Genomic DNA, 9,249 nt, shown 5'->3' with positions numbered 1-9,249 from the left:
TATGCTATGTATACTCCCTTTCATCCCGATAGCCCTGAAAATCAGCGCATGATTCACATGGCTTTAGTCCGTCAAAGCGCAGAAGACATGAGAAGAAAACTGCAGAAACACGCTGGACTTGCAGGGATGAACACATCACAATTACTAGAAATAGCTAGCCAGGTGTTTGTAATCAGGGATGCAGTAAGCCGTCAGGAAAACGGCGAAGACAATGGAGGTCAGGCCCGGCGAAACACCGACCTGTTTGCTAGCTGCAGCAATCACAGGGGCCCCCACAAAGAGGCAAGGGAAGGGGGGCCCTGGGAAAGGAACTCAGCTTGGCTGTCAGAGTTTGCAGCGTAACCAGTGTGCTGATGGTAAAGAAATAGGACGGTGGAAGAACAAATGCCCTCAACTCAAAAGAAAACAAGATGACTCAGAGCAGGAGGCCCCGGACAAGGAGGAAGGGGCCCTGCTCAACCCGGCAGGAGGGTTCTTGGACTGAGGGAGACCGGGCTCAAGTGTCCCCAAAGAGCCACTGGTCAGAATGACAGTCGGGGGTGGAGACATTGACTTTCTTGGAGATAGCGGTGCTGAACATTCGCTAGTAACCGCCCCGGTCGCCCCCTTATCCAAAAAGACTATTGACGTCATCGGAGCCACGGGGGTTTCAGCAAAGCAAGCTGTAGGCTTGCCTCGGACTTGTACTGTAGGAGGACATAAAGTCATTCATCAGTTATGGTACATGCCTGACTGTCCCTTGACCTTTTGGGGAAGGGACTTGCTCAGCAAGCTGAGAGCCACGATCTCTCTGACAGAGCACGGCTCTTTGCTGCTAAAGTTACCCGGAACGGGAGTCATTGTGACCCTTATGGTCCCCCGAGAGGAGGAATGGAGACTTTTCTGAACTGAGCCGGGCCAAGAGAGAAGGCCAGCTCTGGCTAAGCGGTGGCCAAGAGTACGGGCAGAAGACAACCCTCCGGGATTGGCCAGTTAAGACTGGGGCCCAGCGGGTTAGGCAAAAACAGGACCCGGTCTCCAGAGAAGCTCTTCAAGGTATCCAGGTCCGTCTCAAGCACCTAAGAACTGTTGCAATTCTTGTTCCTTGTCAGTCTCCATGGAACACTCCCCTCCTGCCTGTTCCCAAGCCACGGACCAAGGACTACCGGCCGGTACAGGATTTGCGCTTGCTTCATCAAGCTACACTGACTTGACATCCAACAGTACCTAACCCGTCCACATTGTTGGGGTTGCTGCCAGCTGAGGACAGCTGCTTCACCTGCTTGGACCTGAAAGATGCTTTCTTTCCTATCAGATTAGCCCCTGAGAGGCAGAGGCTGTTTGCCTTTCAGTGGGAAGATCCGGAGTCAGGTGTCACTACTCAGTACACTTGGACCGGGCTTCCCCAAGGGTTCAAGAACTCCCCCACCACCTTCGGGGAGGCGTTGGCTCGAGACCTCCAGAAGTTTCCCACCAGAGACCTAGGCTGTGTGTTGCTCCAGTAGGTTGATGACCTTCTGCTGGGACACCCCACGGCAGTCGGGTGTGCCAAGGGAACAGATGCCCTACACCGGCACCTGGAGGACTGTGGGTATAAGATGTCCAAGAAGAAAGCTCAGATCTGCCGACAGCAGGTACGTGACTTGGGATTTACTATCTGACAGGGCTCGGAACGCAGCCCGGGATCAGAAAGAAAGCAGGTCATTTGCAATCTAGTGGAGCCCAAGAGCAGAAAGCAGGTGAGACAATTCTTAGGAGCTGTGGGGTTTTGTAGACTGTGGATCCCAAACTTTGCAGTATTAGCCAAGCCTTTGTATGAGGTCCCAAAGGGGGCGGGGACCGGGAACCTTTGGAATGCAGATCCCAACAACAGCAAGTCTTTCATGAGTTAAAGGAAAAACTTCTGGCAGCCCTAGCCCTGGGGCTACTCGATCTGACAAAGCCTTTTCCATTCTATGCATCAGAGAGAGAAAAGATGGCAGCTGGACTTTGAACCCAAACGGTTGGGCTCCGGCCAAGGCCGGCGGCCTACCTCTCTAAACAACTAGACGGGTCTACTAAAGGATGGCCCCCTGTTTGAGGGCCTTGGCAGCAACTGCCCTGCTAGAACAAGAAGCAAATAAGCTGACTCTTGGGCAAAACCTGAACATAAAGGGCCCCCATGCTGTGGTGACTTTCATGAACGCTAAAGGACATCGTCGGCTACCGAATGCCAGACTCACCAAGTACCAAACTTGGCTCTGTGAAAATCCTCGTATAACCATTGAAGTTTGTAACACCCTACACCCGCCACCTTGCTCCCGGTATCAGAGAGCCCTGTCGAGCCTGATTGTGTGGAAGTCTTGGACTCAGTCGACTCTGGCAGACCTGACCTCCGGGACCGGACTTGGGCATCAGTAGACTGGGAACTATACGTGGATGGGAGCAGCTTCTTCAACCCCCAAGGAGAGAGAGGTGCAGGGTATGCAGTGGTAACCCTGGACACTCTTGTTGAAGCCAGATCGTTGCCCCAGGCCACTTCAGCCCAGAAAGCTGAACTCATTGCTTTAATTCGGGCCTTAGGACTCAGTGAGGGTGAGACTGTAAACATTTACACTGATTCTCGGTGTCTTTTTAACCCTTCGAGTGCATGGAGCGTGATAGAAAGAAAAGGGCCTATTGAACTCTGAGGGAAAAGACAGAAAATATCAACAAGAAACCTTGCAATGATTAGAAGCAGTATGGAAACCCCACAAGGTGGCAGTTAGGCATTGCAGAGGACACCAGCGAGCTTCCACCTCGGTGGGTTTGGGGAATACCCGCGCTGACTCAGAGGCTCGAAAAGCAGCATCTGCCCCCTTCTGGGCATCAGTGCTCCCTCAAGTACCTGATCTTGGACCTACTTCTTCTAAAAAAGAAAAGGACATTCTCCAGGTAGAGGGAAGGACAAGTGATGGAGGAAGGATGGATTCGGTTACCAGATGGGAGCGTAGCTGTGCCACAGCTGCTAGGAGTTGCAGTTGTACTGGCTGTGCAAGAAACCACCCATCGAGGTCAGGAGTCACTGGAAGAGTTGTTAGGCCGGTATTTCTACATCTCGCCTTTGTCAGCCCTTGCCAAAACGGTGAGGCAGCGGTGTGTTACCTGCCGACAGCATGATGCGAGGCAAGGTCCAGCCGTTCCGCCCGGCATACGAGCTTATGGAGCAGCCCCCTTTGAAGATCTCCAGGTAGACTTCACAGAGATGCCAAAGTGTGGAGGTAACAAGTATTTACTAGTTCTTGGGCGTGCGTACCTACTCTGGGTGGGTGGCGGCCTATCCAACACCAACTGAGAAAGCTCGTGAAGTAACCCGTGTGCTTCTTCGAGATCTGATACCTAGATTTCGACTGCCCTTACGGATCGGCTCAGATAAACGGGCCTGCGTTTTAGGCTCCCTTGGTACAGAAGACGGCAAAGGTATTGGGGATCCCACGGAAACTGCATGGCGCCTCCCGGCCTCAGAGCCCCAGAAAGGTGGAGCAGATGAATCGGACTATCAAAAATAATACTATTGTCTTCCCCGCGAGATATTTAAAACAACACCACAAGGGGCGTCAAACCACCTGCTAAATTTGAGGGAATATTATCCTCTCCCCCACTCCCGCGGCCCCGGATATTAGAGACAATAACACAGGCGTAACGTACACCCACTACTTGATTGGGAATAATATCATCCTCTCCCTTCTCGGATATTAGGAACAATATCACACTGTGCGTGTAGTACTGTCGTGAAATTCAATGGAATGTCATCCTTCGCCTCCCTGGATATGATGAACAATATCACAGGGGATGTACAGCTTCTGAGATATTGGGAGTGATATCATCCTCTCCCCTCTGGAAGTTAGGGACAATATCACAGGGGTAGTGTACACCCTCTGGCATGTTGGCACTAATATCATCCTCCCGCCCACTGGATATTAAAAACCATATCACAAGGGGCGTGTACAGACACTTCGATATTGGTATTAATACCATCCTCTCCCTCTTTGGATATTCGGTGCCGTATTTCAGGTGGGGTATACGCCACCTGCAATATTGGAAGTAATATGATTTTCTCCCCCCGTGGATATCAGAAACGATATCACAGGGGGTGGCGAACAACCCCTGCGATACTTGGAGTGATATCATCGTCTCCCCTCACGATGATTAAGAACAATATCGTAGGGGTGGGGGGTGTACACCCCCTTTCATATTTGATACCATCCTCTTCCCCCCTGGATATTAGGAACAATATCAGGAAGGGACGTAGAGACCCTGCGACCTTTGCTGTCATACAATTGTCTCTCCCCTAGATATTAGGAAAAATGTCACTGGGGATGTGAACAGCCCTGCGATATTGAGAATAGTATCATCCTCTCCCCCCTTGCATATTGGGAACAACATCACAGGTGGGGTGTACTGCCTCTGCGATATTGGGGGTAAAATTTTCCTCTCTTCCCCTGGACATCAGGAAGGGTATCAGAGGGGGAGGGTGTGCATTCCCTGCCATATTCAACGTAACTTCATCCTCTCCCTCCCAGGGTATTCAGAACAATAGGACAGGAGGGGTGTACGCCAACTGCGATATTGAGAGTCGTATCATCCTCTTTCGCTCTGGATCTTAGGAACAATATCACAGGGTTGTGTACACCCCCTGCGATATTGGGAGTACTATCATCCTCTCTCCCTGTGGATATTAGGAAGAGTATCACAGGGCTGTGTAAACCCCCTGCGGTACTGGGAGTAATATCATCCTCTCTCCCTCTGAATAGAGGAAGATTTTCACAGGGGTGTGTACACCCCCTGCGATATTGGGAGTAATGTCATCCTCCCCAAACCTGGATGTTAGCAACGAGATCACAGAGGGGGTGTACACACCCTGCGACATTGGAAGGAATATGATCGTCTCCCCACCTGGATACTGGGAAAGAAAGATATCACAGCGCGGGTATACGTTCCCTACGCTGTTGGCAGTAATCTCATTCTTTTCCTGTCTGGATATGAGGAAGCATATCACAGGGGAGCTGTACAATTACTTCGATATTGGGAGTAATATCATCCTCTATTTTCCTGGATATTGGGCACAAAAACACAAAAGGGTGTACAACCCCTGCGATCTTGGGAGTAATAGCATACTCTCCTTCCCTGGATGTTAGAAAACAGTATCATCAGGGCTCAACACCCCCCGCGATAATGGGAGTCATATTTACTCTTTCACAGGCCATTTGGAACAATACAACAGGGGGTGTTTGCAAACAGGGGTGGTGTACACCCCTGTGATATTGGGAGTAATATCATTCTCCCCACCTCCGGATATTAAGAACAATATCCCGGCGGGAGGTGGTACACCCCCAGTGATATTGCGAATAATGTCATCCTCTCCTTCCCTGGATATTAGGATCAATATCACAGGGGGGTGTACACCTTCTGTGATACTGGAAGCAATATCATCCTCTCCCCCGCTGGATATTAGAAAAAAATATCACTCACGGTGTACACCCACTGTGATATTAGGAAGAATATTACAGGGTGTACACCCACTCTGACTTTAAGAGAAATAGCTCCCTCAAATGTCCCAAACAATATCACAGGGTATACAATGATATTTCCCTAGGATATTACAAATACTATCACAGGGTGTACACCCACTGTGATAACACGAGTAATAATACATCCCAAGGATACTACCAAGAATATCACAAGGCTGTACACCCACTGTGACATCGGGAGTGATATCTCCCTAGGATACTACGAACACCATCACAGAATGTACACACATGGTGCGCACGCACGGTGATATTAGGAGTACTATCAACGCAGGACATAGTCAATAAGACCACAGGGAGTACATACCTGATGTACACCCACGGCGATGTTATGAGAACTACCTCCCTAGGATAATACGAATAACATCACAGAGTGGACACACATGGTATACACCCACCGTGGCACTAGGACTAATAACTTTCTGAGATATTACCAGTAGCATCACACAACAGAAACACATGGTGTACACCCACTGTAACCTTAGGTGTAATTTCTCCCTACGATATTACGAGTAACATCTCAGGGCATACACACATGGTGAACACCCACTGTGAAATTACACCCACTGTAACCTTAGGTGTAATTTCTCCCTACGATATTACGAGTAACATCTCAGTGCATACACACATGGTGAACACCCACTGTGACATTAAGGGTAATATCCCCCTAGGATATTACCAATAACATCACCGGGTGTCCACCCATGGTGTACATGCTCTGTGATGTTAGGGATAATAACTCCCTAGGATATTATGAATAATACCGCAGGGTGTACAGAAACTCTGATATTAGAGGTAATATCTCTCTAGGATATTATGAATAATATCACAGGGTGTACCCCCACTGTGATACTGGGAGCAATATCTCTCTAGGATACTACGAATCATATCAGAATGTACACCCACTGTGATCATAGGAGAAATATCTCTCTGTGATATTACGAATTAGATCACAGAGTGTACACACATGGTGTACATCCACTTTGATATTAGGAGTAATCTCTTCCTAGGACATTACAAATAACATCACAGAGTGTACACCCACTGTAATATTAGGAATCGTATCTCCCTAGGTGATTACAAGTAATATCACAGGGTGTACACCCACTGTGATATTAGGAGTAATATCTTCCTAGGGTATTATGAATAATTTCACAGTCTCTACACACATAATGTACACTCACTGTGATATTAGGAGTAACATCTACCTAGTAGATAACAAATAACATCGCAGGGTGTACCCCCACTTTGATATTAGCTGTAATATTCCTCTAAGTTGTTACAAATAAGATCACAGGGTGTAGAAACATGGTGTACACTCACTGTGATACCAGGAGTCGTATCTCTGTAATATATTATGAATAATATCACAGGTTGTACACCCACTGTATTATTAGGAGTCATATCTCTGTAGGACATTACAATTAATATCACACGGTGTACAGCCACCCTGATATTAGGAGCAATATCTTTCTAGGATATTACAGATAATATCACAGGGTGTACGCCCACTCTGCTGTCAGGAGCAATATCTCCCTAGGATATCAAAAATCCTATCACGGGGTGTCCAATCTCTGCCTTCCAGGTTCGAAGGGATTCTCCTGCTTCAGCCTCCCGAGTAGCTAGGTTTACGCGCCACCACACCCGGCTAATTTTTTTTTATTTTCACTGGAGACGGGGTTTCACCACGTGGGCCAGGCTGTTCTGGAAGTCCTGACCTCAGGTGATCCATCAGCCTCGGCCGCCCAAAGTGCTGGGATTACAGGTGTGAGGCATGGTGCTGAGCCAAGAGTTATATATTCAATTCATTTGGAAACACAGCTCCCATATTTGAGTGTGCGTGTACTTTTATGAAGAAATGATGTCAGAAAACCTAAGGATGATAATAACTATGAAAAGTAACAGGCACGTGAAAAGGTCCTCCGATTGAGAACTATAAGCTTCGATTTCGGTTTTAGATAATGGGGTCCTAGCCCTTGTGTCGTCCTTTTACATATTCTACATCACAGGAACTTGCAGCACGGTGTCAGAATAAAATAGAGTGTATTTCACGGCTTCTTAATTTCTTTCAATTAGATGAGATCTTTTTCTTAAAGAGAGAAGGACATTTTCATTGCATTGTATTTTTTCTGAAAAGAGTAGGCCGTATTTTACTGAGATCACGGATTTGTTATATATGACGTTTTGGTCTTCTAATATTCTTCAGTGGATTTTCTCTAAAGTGGTATGTACAGAAAGACTTGTATAGCAAAAAAGTAAACCACGTAATAATTCTGAGATTTTTGGAATTGTCACAGCTGAGAAACATTGCTGGCGGTGTATGGTCCCCAAGTGTGAAAGTGTTCCTTGTGAATTGCTTGCATCCAGCATTAAGGGCTGGTTTTTCTCTTTTATTTTTCCAATCCTCTTTCCTTCTCAAGGTGTCCAAGACACACAGAGCCACGGAATCTCACAGGTGTCTGAGAATTCCTCCTCCTGGGACTCTCAGAGGATCCAGAACTGCAGCCCGTCCTCGCTTTGCTCTCCCTGTCCCTGTCCACGTATCTGGTCACGGTGCTGAGGAACCTGCTCAGCATCCTGGCTGTCAGCTCTGACTCCCCCCTCCACACCCCCATGTACTTCTTCCTCTCCAACCTGTGCTGGGCTGACATGGGTTTCACCTCGGCCACGGTTCCCAAGATGATTGTGGACATGCAGTCACATAGCAGAGTCATCTCTCATGCGGGCTGCCTGACACAGATGTCTTTCTTGGTCCTTTTTGCATGTATAGAAGACATGCTTCTGCCTGTGATGGCCTATGACTGCTTTGTAGCCATCTGTCGCCCTCTGCACTACCCAGTCATCGTGAATCCTCACCTCTGTGTCTTCTTCGTTTTGGTGTCCTTTTTCCTTAGCCTGTTGGATTGCCAGCTGCCCAGTTGGATTGTGTTACAATTCACCATCATCAAGAATGTGGAAATCTCTCATTTTGTCTGTGACCCCTCTCAACTTCTCAAACTTGCCTGTTCTGACAGCGTCATCGATAGCATATTCATAGATTTCGGTAGTACTATGTTGGGTTTTCTTGTCGTTTCAGGGATCCTTTTGTCTTACTATAAAATTGTCCCCTCCATTCTAAGGATTTCATCGTCAGATGGGAAGTAGGAAGCCTTCTCCACCTGCGGCTCTCACCTAGCAGTTGTTTGCTGATTTGACGGAACAGGCATTGGCATGTACCTGACTTCAGCTGTGTCACCACCCCCCAGGAATGGTGTGGTGGCATCAGTGATGTACGCTGTGCTCACCCCCATGCTGAACCTTTTCATCTACAGCCTGAGAAACAGGGACATACAAAGTGCCCTGCGGAGGCTGCGCAGCAGAACAGTCGAATCTCATGATCTGTTCCATCCTTTTTCTTGTGTGGGTGAGAAAGGGCAACCACATTCAATCTCTACATCTGCAAATCCTGCCCCTTAGTCACATTATTTTTGTGGCTTGATGGCTTTTATTCCTTTCCGCATTTCCTTTGTGAATATTGCTTTCTTCGTTATGCCTTTAACTGGAATGGGTGAGTATTCTGGGATCCTTTGTTTAGCAGAAACCTCATGACAGAATCCTCTATACCTAGGCGGCCCCTTTTAGTTTCTGAGCAATAACCCGGTCATCCAGGTGGAATCACCACCATCTTTTTATATACACGAAGTCCTCACTTCATTTTGGAATTCCCTGAAAACTGACTTTATGG

The 9,249-nt window shown here is 47.8% G+C and overlaps 1 pseudogene; it reads left to right on the top strand.

Moving 5' to 3' along the window:
• Positions 1 to 4,763: 4,763 nt before the first annotated feature.
• Positions 4,764 to 8,714, top strand: LOC129026406 (olfactory receptor 7E24-like; annotated as a pseudogene).
• Positions 8,715 to 9,249: the final 535 nt, after the last annotated feature.

The sequence above is a fragment of the Pongo pygmaeus genome, chromosome 18 (assembly GCF_028885625.2).
Source record: "Pongo pygmaeus isolate AG05252 chromosome 18, NHGRI_mPonPyg2-v2.0_pri, whole genome shotgun sequence".
NCBI classification, from domain to species: Eukaryota; Metazoa; Chordata; class Mammalia; order Primates; family Hominidae; genus Pongo; species Pongo pygmaeus.
The sequence above is the reverse complement of the archived record's forward strand: the minus strand, read 5'-3'. Positions and strand labels throughout refer to the sequence as shown.